The 16970-nt window shown below is 41.2% G+C and overlaps 1 long non-coding RNA gene across 4 annotated transcripts in view; it reads right to left on the bottom strand.

The window, feature by feature from the left end:
* LOC142848321 (uncharacterized) overlaps window positions 1-16970 on the bottom strand; it is a 236152-nt gene that overhangs the window by 57992 nt on the left and 161190 nt on the right. For 3 of the 4 annotated variants that reach the window (XR_012910401.1, XR_012910402.1, XR_012910400.1), the window contains exon 2: window positions 15041-15539. This is a non-coding gene — a long non-coding RNA (uncharacterized LOC142848321). Of the gene's footprint in view, window positions 1-11882; window positions 11992-15040; window positions 15540-16970 lie in introns of all 4 variants that reach the window. The other variant, XR_012910399.1, reaches the window with a different exon arrangement.

Raw genomic sequence — 16970 nt, 5'->3', positions numbered from 1 at the left:
TTATTCTAGATGAAAAGAATAGAGTAAAGCACAGCTTATCGATAGCAGCATTTTCTCAGGTGGGCTCTGCTTGCGAGAGGCAAGTGCTCTCATTTAAGAGAAGCTTCCTGACTCAGCTTTAGCTGCCGAAAAAGGTACTGAGCCATGTGACTAACATAGATTAGAATAATGGATTAGTATAAATTGTAAGAGCTAATAAGAAGCCTGGGCTACTGGGCCAATCAGTTTTAAACTGATATAGACTTCTGTGTGATTCTTTGGGACCTGGTGGGAGGACAAAACCAGACAGGACAGAAATTCAGTCAATAGCAGGAGCTGAGGCAGAGGCCATGGAGGGGTGGTATTTACTGGTTTGCTTCACTTGGCTTGCTCAGCTTGCTTTCTTATAAAACTCAGGATCACCAGCCCAGGAATGGCACCACCCACCATGGGCTGGGCCCTTCCCTATTGATAACTAATTGAGAAAATGCCTTACAGCTGGGTCTCATGGAAGCATTTCCTCAACTGAGGCTCCTTCCTCTGATGACTCTAAGTTGTGTCAAGTTGTCACACAAAAGCAGCCAATACAGGTGTGGTTCCAGTCAAACCTCACAAAAGCATTATAAATCAGTCTTACTATTCATGAACTCCAATGTTCAGAAGGAAATCTGAGGAGGCTGAAACAGTTACAGGATGTGCCAATGACCAATACCTTTCCTTAACTGGTTTGGCCCATTAAGGACTGAATATGACTTCTGGGACTTAACTCTCGATTTCTATCATTTGGAAGAGAGATTTTATCATTCTGTTTTAGAGGCCATTATTGTAAAGCCAAGAGGCAACTTGATCATTTTCCAAAGGCCTCATCTCCAAAACAATTTACCTTAGGGTTTCAGTATGTCAGTTTGGAGGACATGAACATTCAGCCCAAACCAAATTTGGGTTTATTTCCACTTTGGTTGATTATAAAGTATCTATAAACAATTCTACACACAATTATATCTTAGTCTAGGTCAATAATAGTAATAATAATTTTATAGATCTAGCAAGTAATATATTAATAAGAAATAGGCTCCATCCTCTCAGGCTCCTTTCTATTAGTTCTTATACAATATGCTGTTTTGAGTACAGCTGGCTGACACTTCAGTTGAACCCAGGTTCCTTCCTTTTTAGCTTCCTTTCCTTTGGATCATTTTTCTACACTTATGTAGAAACACATTTCTGCTTTTAGAATGCTTATTATACTCAATACGAACATTACTTTTCTTGGCAAGAATCTTATCCTTAACTTGCTTGTTTACAACAATGCTAATAGCATCTTGGGTATCACTGTTGCCATGGCAAAGATGTAAGGCATTCCTATCAGAATATAGTATCACCTTCTAGAATCACATGTATGTGACTGTGTTTCCGAAAACGCCCAGAGAACATTGAGTAGATATCTTTCCTCTTTTTATTTGTATTGCCGTTTGGAGAATTACTGGAAGATGATGGCCTCTACACAAGATTTATGTGAACATATATTTTATTTCTTTTAAGTAAATGCCTAGGAGTCATGTTACTAGGTTATATACTATATGTGTAATTCTCTTTTTAATAATCTGCCAAACTATTCCAAAGCAGCAATTGCTTTAAAATTTTCTATCAGCTATATATATATGTCCTTTCACTGAAGAAAGGATTAAAAAAGTGATACATTTACACAATGAAGTATAACTCAGCTGTTAAAAACTATGCCATCATGAAATTTGGTGGCAAATGGATGGAACAAGAAAAGATCATCTGAGTGAGGTAATCTAGATCCAAAAGACAAACACGGTATGTACTCACTTATAAGTGGATATTAGCCATAAAGTAAAGGATAACTGAGCTACAACCCACAGACTCAGATAAGCTTAGTAACAAGGAGGACTCAGGGAACTGCACAGATCTCTCTGTGAAGAGGAATTAGAATAGACATTATCATTGACCAGAGGGAGAGGTCTAGATTGGCAGGGTAGGGATGGGGGCAAGAGGGATCAGTGCGGAGAAGATGCAGGGAGAGAGTACTGGGAGAAACAAATGAAATCTGGGGCCATGTCTGGGGGCATTGTTAGTGCAATGGAAACTTCCATCAATCTATGAGGATGGTCCTAGCTAAGTCTCATAGCAAAGGGGGATATGGATTTTGAACTGGCCATCTCCTTTAACCAGGTAAGACTTTCAGTGGAGGTATTAGGACACCAAGCCAACCACAAAACCTTCGATCTACAATTTGTCTTACCTACAAGATGTGTTGGGGTAAAGGTGGTTCAGAAATTGTGGGTGACCAACCAATGACTGGACAGCTTAGATCCACACCCTGAGAAGGAGAGCACCCTTGAGGGCCAGGACCCAGAGGCGGGATACCTCAGAGGCCTATCATAGAACCAAATACCCCTGGAAAAAAAAATCAATGAAATGATTCCTATGATATTCTGCTATACTCATAAATGGGTGCCTAGCCCAGTTGTCATCAGATAACCTTCATACAGGTGGAACCAGATGCAGAGACCCACGGCTAAACATTAAGGGGAGATTAGGGAATCCTGTGGATAAGAGGAAAGAAGGATTATAAGAGCCAGTAGGGTCAAGGGCACCATAAAACTCCACAGAATCAGCAAACCTGGGCTCATAGAGACCCGCAGAGACTAAAATGACAACCAGGGAGTCTGCATGGAACTGATGTAGGCCCTCTACGTGTATGTTACAGTTATATAGCTTCGTCTTCTTGTGGGACGCCTATCAGTGGGAATAGGACTGTCTCAGACTCTGGCAGGCTTCGGGTACTCTTTCTTCCTACTGGATTGCCTTGTGTAGCCTTAATAGAGGAGGAGGTGCCTAGTCTCACTGCCACTGGATATACCATGGCTGCCTGATAGCTATGGGAAGCCCATCCTTTTCTGAAGAGAAACAGAGGATGAGGAGTGAATAGGAAAAGTAGAAGAGGGGAGGTTGGGGGAGAGACTGGGGGGAACGGAGGAAAGGGAAACATTGATCAGGTTGTAAAAACAAAGCAAAATTAATAAAAAAAAGAAAAAGAAAATGAAAAAATATCCTAACTTTTCTTCATCTTTACCAACAGTTGGCATCATGATCTTACCGTTTGTGTCCATCCAGAATGGCTGAAATCCCAACCCCTAACTAATCTGGGAGATGGGCCCTCCCTAGACACCAGAACCACAAGTGCTTTGATCTTGGATTTTCTGGAGCCCAGAACTATGAGAAATCAGTTCCTGGCGTTTGTGAGGCGCCTGGACGGCAGCTGATGTGACAGACGCCCAATGGACGAAGATAGTTTTCATTATCAGGTTGATGGATTGGCTTTCACAGCCCTTCTCAGAAGTCTGAAGTCATATCGTACTGTAGTTTTAATGACTGATGGTTTTCTTTCTCATTTCTCTCAATTTCCGTGTTCCAAAACATCCTTTTCTTTCCACACTCTCTATTTGTCAATTAGGGTTTCTTACATTCGAGCTCAATTTTTTAAAACAATTTCTGTGAAACCAAGATGCTCATGGGTCCCTGCTTTGAACTTTAACCTCCCACCGCCATGTCATCAGGCCACATTTTCTATTTTCTGAAATAATTTCTAATAACCCAGTTTTGATTTGGAGGTTATTTATGATGCTGAACATCACTTAAGTCCTCGGGTCTATTGACAGTTAAGCAGTACTGCTTTGAAGTACAGAATCTCAAGATTGAAAGCCCATAGTTGGAGCTCTATATAGCTCCCTCCCTCACGGGTCCTCCGTATGATCTTCACATCAGGACTACCGTGAGAGCACAGTGATGAGGAGCCTCGGCTTTAGAGGTGCTGATGCAACTGATTTGAGGTTGAGACTGAGCATCATTTAAATTTCCCAGGCATCCCCAGAAACAGAAAAAGCACGCCAATTATGTAATGTCTTTCATGGCCTTCCAGTCTCTCCAACACCAACATTTTTATCTTATGAAGCACAAATGTGAAAAAAAAAACAATAAATTGCACTGCCCTTCATTATCATTTTCTTTGTTAAAATACATTTTGTCATTCCAACAGAGAAGTAAATAATTAAGGAATGAAATGATAGTCTTTATATGGAATAAATTGAGTTCTAAAAATACCTCCTTAATTGACAGCATATTGTTTTATTTCTCACTGCACCGAACACAGTCGCCAGCTTCTCCACAGGTTATTGCAAACCCTGGGAGAAGACATTGGGAACTTTGAAACCAGGCACATTAGTGGCCATTTTTTATTTCCTGTGAGAAGTATTGTGGGTTTGTTTCTCCTCCTCTCCCTCTTCCTCTCCCTCTATCCCTCCCTCTCTTTCTCCCTCCCTCCATTCCTTCTTCCTTCTTTTCCTCTCCTAACATCAAAATCTTACGAATATCTGTAAGTAGTAGGGAATCACAGATTGATTCAGAATATACCATATCTTGGTATAAACACTTCAAAGACAATTTTTGGTTAAAAAAAAACTTTCAGAGATGGTCGCCAAGTGAGGCTGATAAAGGTTCACACAGTAGTGGGCTTTAAGAATATGGAGGCTGAGCTCTTTTGTGTCTGTCTTCTTGGATGCCCAAGTATATATTTCCTCTGTGGTAGATGTTCTTATGATGACACAATCAGGAAACCACAAATGACTCTCTGAGATGAGGGGCAGAAAATATTCTCTCTTCTCTTTGCTTCACCCTAGATAGATATCCTTGGACTCTGACCACTATAGAAGTGAAGTTGCAGAAAATTCAGTACTTAAAAACAAATTCATCAGGGAGAGCATGAAAGAGAAACAATTTTGGTTTGTTTGATCTTCAGCTTCCTGTCAAAGCTGACGTCTCAAGTTCCCCCAATTTGTTTCCCGCTGCTCTGCTTTGGTGGCTGTTTCTGGTTGACAGAAGCTTTGGCTTCAGCACCTTTATGCTGGTTGTCATTAGATGGAGAAGTAAAAACAATTGTTCTTGTATAGTGACAACTGCCAAGAATATCTGGGAAAAAATGTAGTCTCAATGGATTTCTTTTCTTGATTTGGGAAATTAAATAACAAACCATTTTCTTTTCAACATGTGCCAAACATATTAAATCACCTTTTATTGTTTGCAAAATTTTTAGTGAATAAACAAAAAGAATATAATTCAGAATTTGCAATAAAGGATTTTGATGACAAAGGAGAGACAGTTGCATCATTTTGACTATGCTTTGAACTCTACCAGAAGAAGGTGTAGGTGCCTATTTTTCTCAGAGCAGATAGAATTTGGGGAGTCATGAACATGGTTGCAAAGAGAAAGAGACACTATTATAATTTATACATCAGTGAAAGAGTAAATACTTTTCCCAGGAAGAATATACTGCGTTAAACTTGAGTATACAACTATTTAAGAAGAAATAATAAATTAGCATCGTAAATATCAAATCAAATCCTAACAAAGCTCTAGACATTTCTCTGTTGGGATCTCATAGTGCATCAAGGGAGGAAACCATTCAAAAGATCATTCGGTAAGGACAGGCTCCAGGGCCTCCACTGCAAATGCTTAGAGCTGTAGCCTGAGATACTAGGATTTCTGTTTCCACGGGGACTTTGGGTTTTCTCATAAATCCAACTCTATTTCTAAATTTAACAACACCATTCCAACTTTAGCTCATGGACCAATTGATATCAGCCATTCTAGCATTTTCCATCTGGGCACATTTCTTTCTTTCTTTCTTTCTTTCTTTCTTTCTTTCTTTCTTTCTTTCTTTCTTTCTTTCTTTCTTTCTTTTTTTGGGGGGGGGATTTTTCGAGACAGGGTTTCTCCGTGGCTTTTGGTTCCTGTCCCGGAACTAGCTCTTGTAGACCAGGCTGGCCTCAAACTCACAGAGATCTGCTTGCCTCTGCCTCCCGAGTGTTGGGATTAAAGGGGTGCGCCACCACCGCCTGGTATCTGGGCACATTTCTACAGTGATTGTGAAAATGTCTTTCTGAGGGTGTATTAGTTACTTATCTGTTTGCAGAGACTATATACCCAACCAAAGTCACTTGAGTAAGTCAGGGTTTATTTTGACTCACCATTGAGGGTAACACTCAAGTAATTCCTGGCATTAGAGACTTATGTGCCCAGTCAGGAAGCAGAGAGCAATGAGTGTGTGAGCTTAACTCACTTTCTGCTTTTTGTGTAGTATAGAACTCCAACTCAGGACATGGTATCACTTACCGTGAAGGTAAGTATTTCCACCTCAATTAAGCTCACCTAGACAATGACTCATGGATTCCCTGGGCCGTCCCAGACTTTGTCAAGTTGACAGTTCAATACTAACCAAGGTCTTGTTTTCCTTAGTCCATCTCAGTAATAACTAGGTCAATATTATTATTGTCTACATCCAAGGAACATTTGTAGAGTCTGAGGTAGATCTAAAATAAGGATGAATAATTTTATAGCAGAAGTTGATAAATTAGATCCACACAGCCATTTTGTCTATCTACGTGTGTCTTAGTTAGGAATTTGTTGGAATGAAACACTGTAACCCAAAAGCAGGTTGGAGAGGACAGGGTTTATTTGACTTACACTTCCACAGAACTGTTCAACATTGAAGGAAGTCAGGACAGAAACTCAAACAGTGCAGGATCCTGGAAGCAGGAGCTGATGCAATCGCCATTGAGGACGATGCTTACTGGCTTCCTTTCCACAGCTTGCTCAGTCTTTTTTCTTATAGAACCCAGGACCACCAGCCCAGGAATAACCCCACCCACAATGGGCTGGGCACTTCTTCATTGATCACTAAGTGAGAAAATGACTTACAACAATCTCATGAAGGCATTTCCTTAACCGAGGTTCCTTCCTCTCTGAAAACTCTAGCCTGTGTCAAGTTGACACACAGAATAAAATGCAACAATAAAAGAAAATGAAAATAACAACAACCAAAAAAAGCACCCCAAATCCACAGAGTCCCCATTTCCTATTTTGTGTTTGTCAATTACTGCTGTGCATAAAGCCTGCCAGGGAGTGTGGTTCATGTTCTCAGCGTCACTGTGTTGGTGAAGACTTGTCTTTCCTCTCCCAGCAGCTACTAAATATAAATAGCTTCTTAGTAAGGGGTGAGTCTTTGTGATCACTTCCCCCTCTACATACTGGGATTTGTCTGGTCTTATACTGATGGCCACAGTCTCTGTGAGTTCATACATGCATCAGCCATATCGTGTCTTTGGAGATATACACCACCTCTAGCTCCTACAATCCTTCTGCCTTCTCTTTTGTATAATCTCTGAGCTTTGAGGGAAGGAGTGTTATGAAGACATTTTACTTAGGCTTGAGTGATCCAAAGCCTCTAATTTTCTGTGTATTATTGAGTACTGGATCTCTGTGTTAATTTGTATTTAGTGCAAGAAAAATCTTCTTTGATGAGAGTTGAGCCAATGTACTAATCTATGGGTATGCAATATGTCGTTTGGTGTCATTTATTGCTATGTTCATTTAGCAGAATAATAGTGGTATGCTTTCTCTTAGGACCTATGACCCATCTAGTTTTAAGTACTTGACTTCATTAACAGTGTCATTTATGGATTACATCTCACAGAAGAGGTGTTAAATCCAATTTAAAAAAGTATTAGTTATTCCTTTAACATGTGTGCCACTATTGCACCAAGGGGCATAACTTTTATACAGGCTGCTACTGTAGTTCACAGGTTCATAGTTGGGTGAGTTGATGATTCCATTTCTTCTCTGGCAGTATATATAGTACCTTTTAGCATGAAGGATGCTAATCAGCAGGGAGGGAATGAAGCTTCTTAAATCAAGCACCAACTTGATTTCTCCATGTTTGATTACTTATGTAATCATTTGTGTGGTATCTTCATCAATAGGTCTTGCCGTCAGAGTCTGGAGGGTAACCACTGACACTATTCCATAATGCATAATGTCAGGGAGTGTGGTAGTGTGAATGTATTTGGCCCCCATAAGCTCCTAGGGAGTGGCACTACTAAGATGAGTGGCCTTGTTAGAGGAAGCTGAATGACACAGCCTTTCATCCAGACGTGGAGGCTACAGGACACACCTTTAATTTGGGCCACACATTCTGTTGAAAGTGTGTCACTGTGGGGACAGGTTTTGAGGGTTCGTATACTCAGGATACCACCCAGTGTGGAGGTTGATTTCTTGTTGCCTGCAAGATGTAGTAATCTTAGCTTCAGTATCACCTCTGCCTCCCTGCCATGAGGGACTGAACCTCTGAACTGTAAGTGAACCCCATCAATTCAATGTTATTATAAGAGTTGCCCTGGTTATGGTGTCTCTTCACAACAATAGTAACCCTAAGTAGAACTGAAGTGTCTTTGTGACTTTTTTGCCCAACAACTCAAAAAAGATTTATCCCATTTTTGGTACTGGGAGTTTTAATTGGTAGCACAAGATGTTTAGTTAAGGTATTGACTATCCCATTATATAATAACCCTATTTAGATTCCTTTTTTATATGTATGTATTTTAGGAATACAGTAGCAGGATTCCATATGTTTTTGAAAAAAAAACTTACAGTATTAATTATTTCTCCTTGTATTTCCTCCCTTACCCTATCCTTCCATTCCATTTACCATTTAATCTTCCTGTTCTTATTTTTCCTGTAACCCCCATAACATTATATTCTATTTCTCCTTCCTTGAAAGATCTGTTCCCTCACCTTGGCCCCTTATTAGCTAACTCATGTCTGTGGATATTCTAAAAGAAGAACAGATAGTTAAAGCTTAAGAGTGAGAACTTCATATAAGAGAAAACACAGGAGGCATTGGAGGGATAACATCAAAGACTGAGGTGATGTTGCTATATTTAATTTAAAAATCAACACAAATGTTCAAAGAAATCTCAATATTGCAGAGACTTCTCGGAGTTTATCAAATGTCTGTTTTCTCATTTCTGTACAACATAAACACTGAGATTCCTTGAAAGCAGTTCTAAAGAAAATGCTTGGCATATCTTAAAAAGAATTTGGAAAAGCAATAACAACCTAAACACAAATGTAGTAGATGGCAAGAAATAACAAAAATAAGAACATAAACTAATGAGAAAGAAACAAAGACAAAACAATGCAAAGTATCAGTGAATCGAAGAGCTGACTCTTTGGGAGGGTAAACAAAATGGATAAACCTTTAGTCCAACTAACATAAAGGAAAAAAGATAAGACCTAGATTGATCAGAAGTCAATAGAGAAATAGGAAAAATACCAAAGAAATAAAGAATATTTTAAGGAAATTCTTTCAAACACTTATACCCCATTAAGTTTGAAAATCCAAAGTAAATGGAATTTCTATATTTATCCAAATCACTATAATTTATCCAATTACACTAAGAAGAGATCAACAACCTAAATAAACCCATAACAAGTAAAGAGATTGGAATATTAGTAAAAAGCCTTCTCAGTAAAACTAGCTCAGGCCCTAGTGCGTTCACAGAAGAATTCTACGACATTGTCAAATTAATCTGCAATTAATACTTTTTAAATTGTTAAAAACAAAGTAAAACAGAGAGAACGAATTCCTTCTCTGAAGTCAGTATTACTTTAATGACCAAACCAGGTAAAGATACAACAAAAAAGAAAATCACATATCCTAATGAACACAGATACTAAAATATTTATGAAATATTAGCAAATGGATTGCAGGCACACATCAAGAAGAGCATCCACCACGATCAAGTTGGCCTCATCATAGAAATGCAAGAATTGTTTAATATCTATAAGTGAATGAATAAAATAAATCACATAAGACAAAAATTGCAAGATTGCCTTGATAGAAACAGAGAAAAACCTGTGACAAAATGAAAATTGCATTCCTGAAAAAATTCCTAGAATGAGTGGTATTGGAGGGAACATACCTCAACATACTAAAAAGTATATATGACAAACCTGCAGCCAGCATCATCCTAAATGGAGAAAAATTTGAAGTAATCCCATTCAAATCAAGAATGAGACAGGGCTTTCCACTATCCCCTATTCCTTTCAGTATAGGTTGTAGCGCTTGCTAGAGCAATATAACATGAGAAGAAATGAAAGGAATACAAATAGGAAAAAAAGAAGTTAACTCTGTTTAAGATTATACAATATTATATGTAAGATATCCTCAAAATTACTAGAGAACTTCTAACTAAAAGTGAGCAACAGTTTTCAGGCTAACACTTTATCAACTCTAAAAACAGTAGCCTTTCTATAGACCTCCAGCAAACACTCTGAGAAAGGGATCATGGACCTTTTCCCATTCCCAATAGCCTCAAAGGCGATAAACAATCTGGGAGTAAGTTCTTTCCTCATTGTATGCTGTATCATTTGCTGATAGCTGAGAATCAACGAACATGAGTCTGGCTCAAGACTATTTACACCCCCTTCTCTTTGAATCAAGTGCCATAATTCTCTGCAGTGCCTGTTCCTTTCATCTGAAAGAACAGCGTGGTTTGTCTTGTGATGAACAGATGTACTTTAAGGCTATGCTCTTTGATGAGTGTTCAGATTTTCTAGCAAGTACCACCTAATTCACTAATGTTTGCTGTTGAGTGTATGTGAAACTGGCTCAGAGGAACTGAAAGTTGGGAAGGCCAGGTAGGGGGCAGCATGTGGATTCACTGTGAGCATATAAAGTTAAAGGGAGCCCTGTAAGGGCTTTCTAAGACAGTGCGTTAAGTATGGGCATTGCTTAGCCTACTCTCTTGCTTATGAAACTCTTGAGGACTTAGTAGACCACAAAGACAGTGCTTCTGGATAGCCTGTGTATGGGTGTTTCCCTCTCCCTGGTGCCTGCAGAAGGCAGCACTGTGCTCCAAATATGCAGAAGCTGTGTTCCCGTGGAGAAAGGATCCCACACCCTGGCACTCCTTTTGTTCTGGCTCACAGCAACCAACATGGGTATATGGTCTACAGGGAAACCTCCCATCTAGAAAGTGGCCTCCACATAGCAGTGTAACAAAGGGCTGGCAAGTCAGCTCTGCCTCATTCATATTCTGGCTGGAAAAATACTTACATTTTTTTTTCTGCTCGAGGGTGAATTTTCTGATGTGGGATTCCCCTCTGTATGCTGTGAATACCATTGGATAATAAGGAAACTGTCTTAGGCCTGTCCAGGGAATAGAGATAGGTGGGGAAAACTAAGTGAATGCTGGGAGAAAGGAGGTGGAATCAGGGAGAAGCCATGTAGCCCTGCTGGAGCCAGATGGAACTTTTGCTGGTAAGTAAGCCACTGCCACTTGGCAATATACAGATTAATGAAGATGGGTTAAATTAAGATGTAAGAGTTAGCCAATAAGAAGCTAGAGCTAATGGGTCAAGCAGTGATTTAATTAATACAGTTTCTATGCGATTATTTTGGGGCCGAGCAGCCAGGAACCAACAAGCTGCCTTTCTCCAATACTTCTATGGGAACTCCTTGTATTTAGAGCCTAGAATTTTGAGTCTAGGGTATAATTTAGTCCCTTTCTGGTCATGAGACTTTTAGTATGCTAACTACTTCTTGCTCATTTTTTCTTTTGTAAAAAGACAAAAATATATTTCCTAATAGATTTTGTTATTTGACTGCAACTCCCCCCCCCCCCCCCACGGCCAGGATAAAATCCTAAAAAACAGAATGGAAACCTCAGCACAGACAGTTATCTGCATCCAGAAAACAGCGTGATGGGCTTTGCTTGGCTGAAGTATTTCAAACCACAGGTGATCTTATGAATTTGATGAACTACTTCTTGGATAATGATTATGAATGAAAGAACACTTTCTCCATCACTTACAGAATTACAGCCTCTCCATCCAATCTCAGGAGAGTGCTTCCAGAAAACCCAACATTACTCTGAGACTAACTGAGGACTCAGTAGATACACGTGTTTTCTGTATTCAGTTGAGTGTGGAACAGGAAGGGTGTTGTGGCATGGGGAGGATATAGTACATGATTTCTTGTTTACCTTTAAAAAGCTGGGCATGTGCCACCCCATTACCAGTTGATTGCAGCCTTTCGTCCAGTTGTGGTTTTCTGTAATCATCTTGAGAGGTGAGAGCTACATGTCTCTGTGACTATAAGGATAAGCATTAGAACGCAGTTAGGAATTAGTGCTGTCCTAGAAATGTGGCAGTAGTAGGTTCTCTTCTGAGATCCGTGCCCTCCCTAGCCATGGCAGTCGGCTAGGTTTCCAGTTTCAGGTATGCTTTCCCTCCTATTGATTCATCCGTAAGCCCAATTATATAGCTGCTGGTGACTGATAATAAATGTCTCTGTTGCACCTCTAGGGTCATCTTGCCAAGCTAGTCACTACTGAGCTCATAGGCATCACAGCTGGGAAGGCTTATTTATTGCTTTCCTTCCTTGGAAGTTTGCATAGTGTCTTCTGGTGCTGTGAAAGCTGGACCTCAGGGAGTCTTTCATGTCAGATGTAGCTGTACTCTTTGAAGTCCTGTGTCCAAAGTATGAGAGTGCCCTCAGCAGTAGGGATTTACCTTCAACCTCTGGGAGGCTAAAAGCTTGCATTGTTTTTAGAGTCTCATGGAATTACCTGATTAACAGCTTTAAAGGGAGTTTCTCATGACTGGTTCTGGAATTTTTGTTGTATGGTCTATGGTTCTTAGTGGGAACATTATCAGTCCAAGAGGTGTGTGTGTGTATGTGTGTGTGTATGTGTGTGCACATGTGTGAGTGTGTTTGTGGACATTATATATAATTTTAAGCAAATATGAAACCCCTTAAAGCTTCTTTAATCACCCTTAGCATTATTTTCCTCCCTCCCTCTCCTTCTTTATCAACTCCCCAATTAAAGCCCCCTCTCTGATCCCTGCTTCCCATGGTCCATTTTCAGTTTCCCAGTTTCTGTGGTTCATTCCGGGTTGTATGCTCACATCTGAATATTTGAAGCTACGATCATGCAGACAAGAGAGAACATGCAGCATTAATTTTTTTGAGACAGGTTTTTTTTTTTTGTAGCTTTTGACCTTGTCCTGGAACTCAATCTGTAGACCAGGATGGCCTCGAACCCATAGGCCTGTCTTTGCCTCCCTAGTGCTGAGATTAAAGGTGTGTGTCACTACCGCCCAGTGTGCGACATTTATTTTATATCTCCAACACAACTCCTGCACAGCTATGGTTCAGGGAACGTTGTAGATGAAGGGGAAAGTCTGCTGTGAGATTGTTTCTTAGAAACAACATGAAAGTTGCATACATGATAGTTCAACAATATGTCTGTCTAAACAACACCTCAACAACAATAATACCAAAAGCCCTGCTAATGTGGAAGGAGGAAATTTCTCTGGGTCCTATCCCAAACAAGACTACATGCAGTTGATTGCCAAAAGGAGAGAATTAGCCTGTTCCAGGGATGAGACCCCAATAGGTCATAGAGCTGTAGGGGTGGGAGAGAAAAGGAAGAAGGAAGGGGGAACTGTGGTTAGTATGTAATGAATAAAAATTTTTTTTAAAAGGAAAACCAGGACAGTAAACTTTTCTCGTTAGTTTGTGAGGGCTTAACAAGTTTTCAGGATCAGAGTCCAAAGTCAACGAGCATTAGGTCTAATGAAACATGATCTGTGCCCTTCAGCACAGGGTCAACAAGGTTGAAAGAGTGAGGTTTGGAGCCGTGACCTGGGAGCACTTCACCTAAGAAGTCTAGCAGACCACAATGATCACCTGTTAACTCAATAGTCAATTTTCTGCTGGTATAATAACACAGGAGAACCCAAAATATATAATAGAGAAGCCAAAAATACTCTAAAAAGCAAAGCAAAACTAAGTTCGACCAAGTGAAGAAAAAAGACGAATAGAAGATAAAGTAGGAGAGGAAGATGTAGTCACAGGTGAGGCTTTTGCATTAAATGCACAGTGGAATTTTCTGGGTGTTTGCTGGAGACAGACCCAACCTTTGACTAGGCAGGAAGGTGATGAAATCAATAATACAAGATCTTCGGGACCCAAGGACTAAAGGGCCTCCAAGTCACTTTCCCTAGAAAAGTGGAAGACCTAGATGCATGGTTCTGCCCCATTGAACCAAAGCTTCTCTGACAACACCTGTGCCTTCTCTGTGTCTGCCTGCTGAGCGCACCATTGACCCAGAGGAAGACATTCTTTATGGTGCTCTTGCAAGAAGAAAACCTTTCTGGTTGCCTAGTGTGGTAGTTTGAATGGGATTGTCCCCTCTCCACTTATATATTTGAATGCTGAGTCACTAGGGAATGGAACTGTTTGAAAGGGTTAGAAGGATTAGATGTATCTTTGTTGAAGAAATTATAATTTTAAAAGCCCATGTCAGGCCCAGGCTTGCTTTCCCTGCTTTCCTGCTAAGGCACCTGCCTGGGTGCCACCATGCTCCCCACCACGATGATAATGAAACTGTAAGCAAGACTCCATATAAGAGTTGCCTTGGTCATGGTGTCTTTCCACAGCAATGGAACAGTAACGAAAGCACCTAGTCATGTGTGTAGGGCAAGGGCTGCAGCCGGGCACAAAGCCAGTGAAGGTGGACCAAGGTGGCTGAGCCTGATGGGAGAGCCACCTGGACCTCTCAGCTGTAGAAACTGCTGTGAGGACGGCTGAGAACCCCCGAGTCCCTAGAGAAGTGATCCCAGCAGACAAGGGGACACTAGGTCTTGAGGGTCCATGGAGAACCTCTTGTCCAGGACACATTTTTGGGCATAACCTCTTTGCTGAGTGGTTGGCTGTCTATCTGAGGGGAAGGGGGAGGCTGGACCAAGAGGCCAAGGCACAGTGATGAGGGCTGCACGCAGAAGCTCAAGCAGACACATCAGAGTCTGCTCCTGAAACTTTAAGAGGTTTTGCTTAAAGTGTTTTGGGATTTGAAAATGAGGGCTTTTCTGCTAGCCTTCAATTTCCTCTTGGAAGTTCTGCGAATGATGTTAAGGTACAGGCTGAAGAGAAGGAAACCATTCTCTTCTTTAATGCCCCCTTGCTCTTTAAAATTCCCCTGTTACAAATGGAACGAGCCCCCAGAAGCCACCTAAGGAGGAAGGATCCACAGGGAACATGCCAGGAGGGCCCTGTTGCGTGCTTGACTGAGCATTGCACACTTCCCGAGTAGCCTGCTGAGGTCGATTCCCCTCAGCTATTGCCAAAACCACTTACCTTGACAGTCACTGCCATGTCACGTGACCGGAGCCATCCTTATGAGGCATTATACAGATATTCAGGCTTCAGGCTCTGTGCTCTTTGGCAGGCCAGCTGCCAGGAGGGATCCAGGAGAGGCTGAATTATGGCAGACTCCGTCTCCATTCCAGAACTTGTAGAATTGTGCTGGGGTCATTTCACGTATCTCTGCTGCAGATGGTGGTTTGTTGGTTCTTCTCTCTCTCATTTTAATTTTTGCTTCCTGCTTTCACACTAGGAAGGAAGTGGGTCAAACTGAGGCAGCCAGATGTTGGTGTGTTTGGTGCAATAGCCATGTCTCCAGCTGAATGAAGAAAAGCAGAAGCTGAGGCTTTGGGGCATGAGTTCATGTCCATCTTATGGTGGCAGTTTAGGACTTGGTGTGCAGTCAGAGCACAGAGTTTCCTTAGACTAAGTCAGATAAGGTCTTCTGGATCTCCTGCCCTGGGTGCAAACTCTTTCGATGTCACTCCCTGAGCTGGGGGTGGAGGGGAAATGATGGAGAAGTGAAAAAAAGGAATAAGAGAAAGGGGGAGGAGAAGAGAGTCTGGAGATGTCCCCTCTGCTAACACATAGAAGTCTGAACTGGACAGCCCTGTCTGCGTTATTATCATTATCCCCAAACAGTTGTTTCTCTGTGAGTGTGGTCCCTAAATCCATAATCACATCCTATTCTTGATGTAATTCCTGGGCCCTGCTGGTGTCAGAGCTTCCAGCTCCCTACCTGTTCCAGCAGTAACTGACCTGATCACAGTTTTCTTTATCTCTAACTGCCTCCTGCAGATAGCCCTGGTTTGTCTTCCTGTGTTCTAGGCAAAGTGAGAAGGCCCAATAGACTGTACCGGAGAACAAGAAGAGAGTTGATACTTCTGACCCACATGCCCATCTCTGCCTCAGTAGGGATCCTCCTGCTTTAGTGTGGGGGCCTGTAGTGGCATTCCAATTGTATTTTAAGAAATAAAGCCTGCCTGAAGATCTGAGAGTAAAACAGCCCCACTGGGCAGCCTTACAGACCAGGTAATGGTAACACACACCTTTAATACCAGTAACCAAAATGACACACACCTTCAATACCAGTAGCCACACTAATTGCCATAGAAATCAGGTGGTGAATGCCTTTAATCTCTGCTCTAGAGAGGATTATAAAACGGGAGGAAACAGCTTTCAACTTTCAGCCTGCTTCTGAGATTCCTGAAGGCAGAATCGCCATTTCAGACTGAGGTCAAGGTAAAAGCCTCAACTGTTTTGCTTTTCAGGTCTTCAGGTTGAACCCCAGTTTCTCTCTCTCTGAGTTTTTATTAATTGTGCTTAAGGGGCCTTTCTCTCTCTCTCTCTCTCTCTCTCTCTCTCTCTCTCTCAACACCCCCTCTCCATCTTATGCACAGACACATGAGCTCTGGAGCCTCCCACAGAGCTCCTTCTGCCCGAAGGATCATCCTCCTTTTTGTTTAGCTAGTTCAAATGTGTCCTCTGTGAGATGGCAGTATTTATTGTTCTCTTGAATTCCTATAGTCCAATTCAGGACCGAGAAGGTAATACCTGCTTTCTGAATGTTTCCTGAATGGATGAGGGAGTGGACTAAATACAATGGAGTCATTCAGTCTCTGGCAATCACAGTCAAATTCTGGTGTCAGGAAAAGAGTTTAAGCTCTGGAATCAGACCAAGCCATATTTGAGTCCTAGATCTAGTAGTAGTGGGTGTGTTAGCATTTTTCTAACAAAGCAAGAAACATTGGGACATATAGCACAAAGATACACAGAACATATACAGATCAGTCTATCACCTATCTGTGTCTATTATCTTCTATCTATCATCTCTATCATCTGTCTCCTATCAGTCTACCTATTTACTGTCCATCATTTATCCTGATCGTCTACCTATCAAGAGACAGAGGCTTTGCTCAAGCAT

Source organism: Microtus pennsylvanicus, chromosome 4, assembly GCF_037038515.1.
Source record: "Microtus pennsylvanicus isolate mMicPen1 chromosome 4, mMicPen1.hap1, whole genome shotgun sequence".
In the NCBI taxonomy this organism is placed as follows: domain Eukaryota; kingdom Metazoa; phylum Chordata; class Mammalia; order Rodentia; family Cricetidae; genus Microtus; species Microtus pennsylvanicus.
This window is presented reverse-complemented; position numbering and strand designations above follow the sequence as displayed.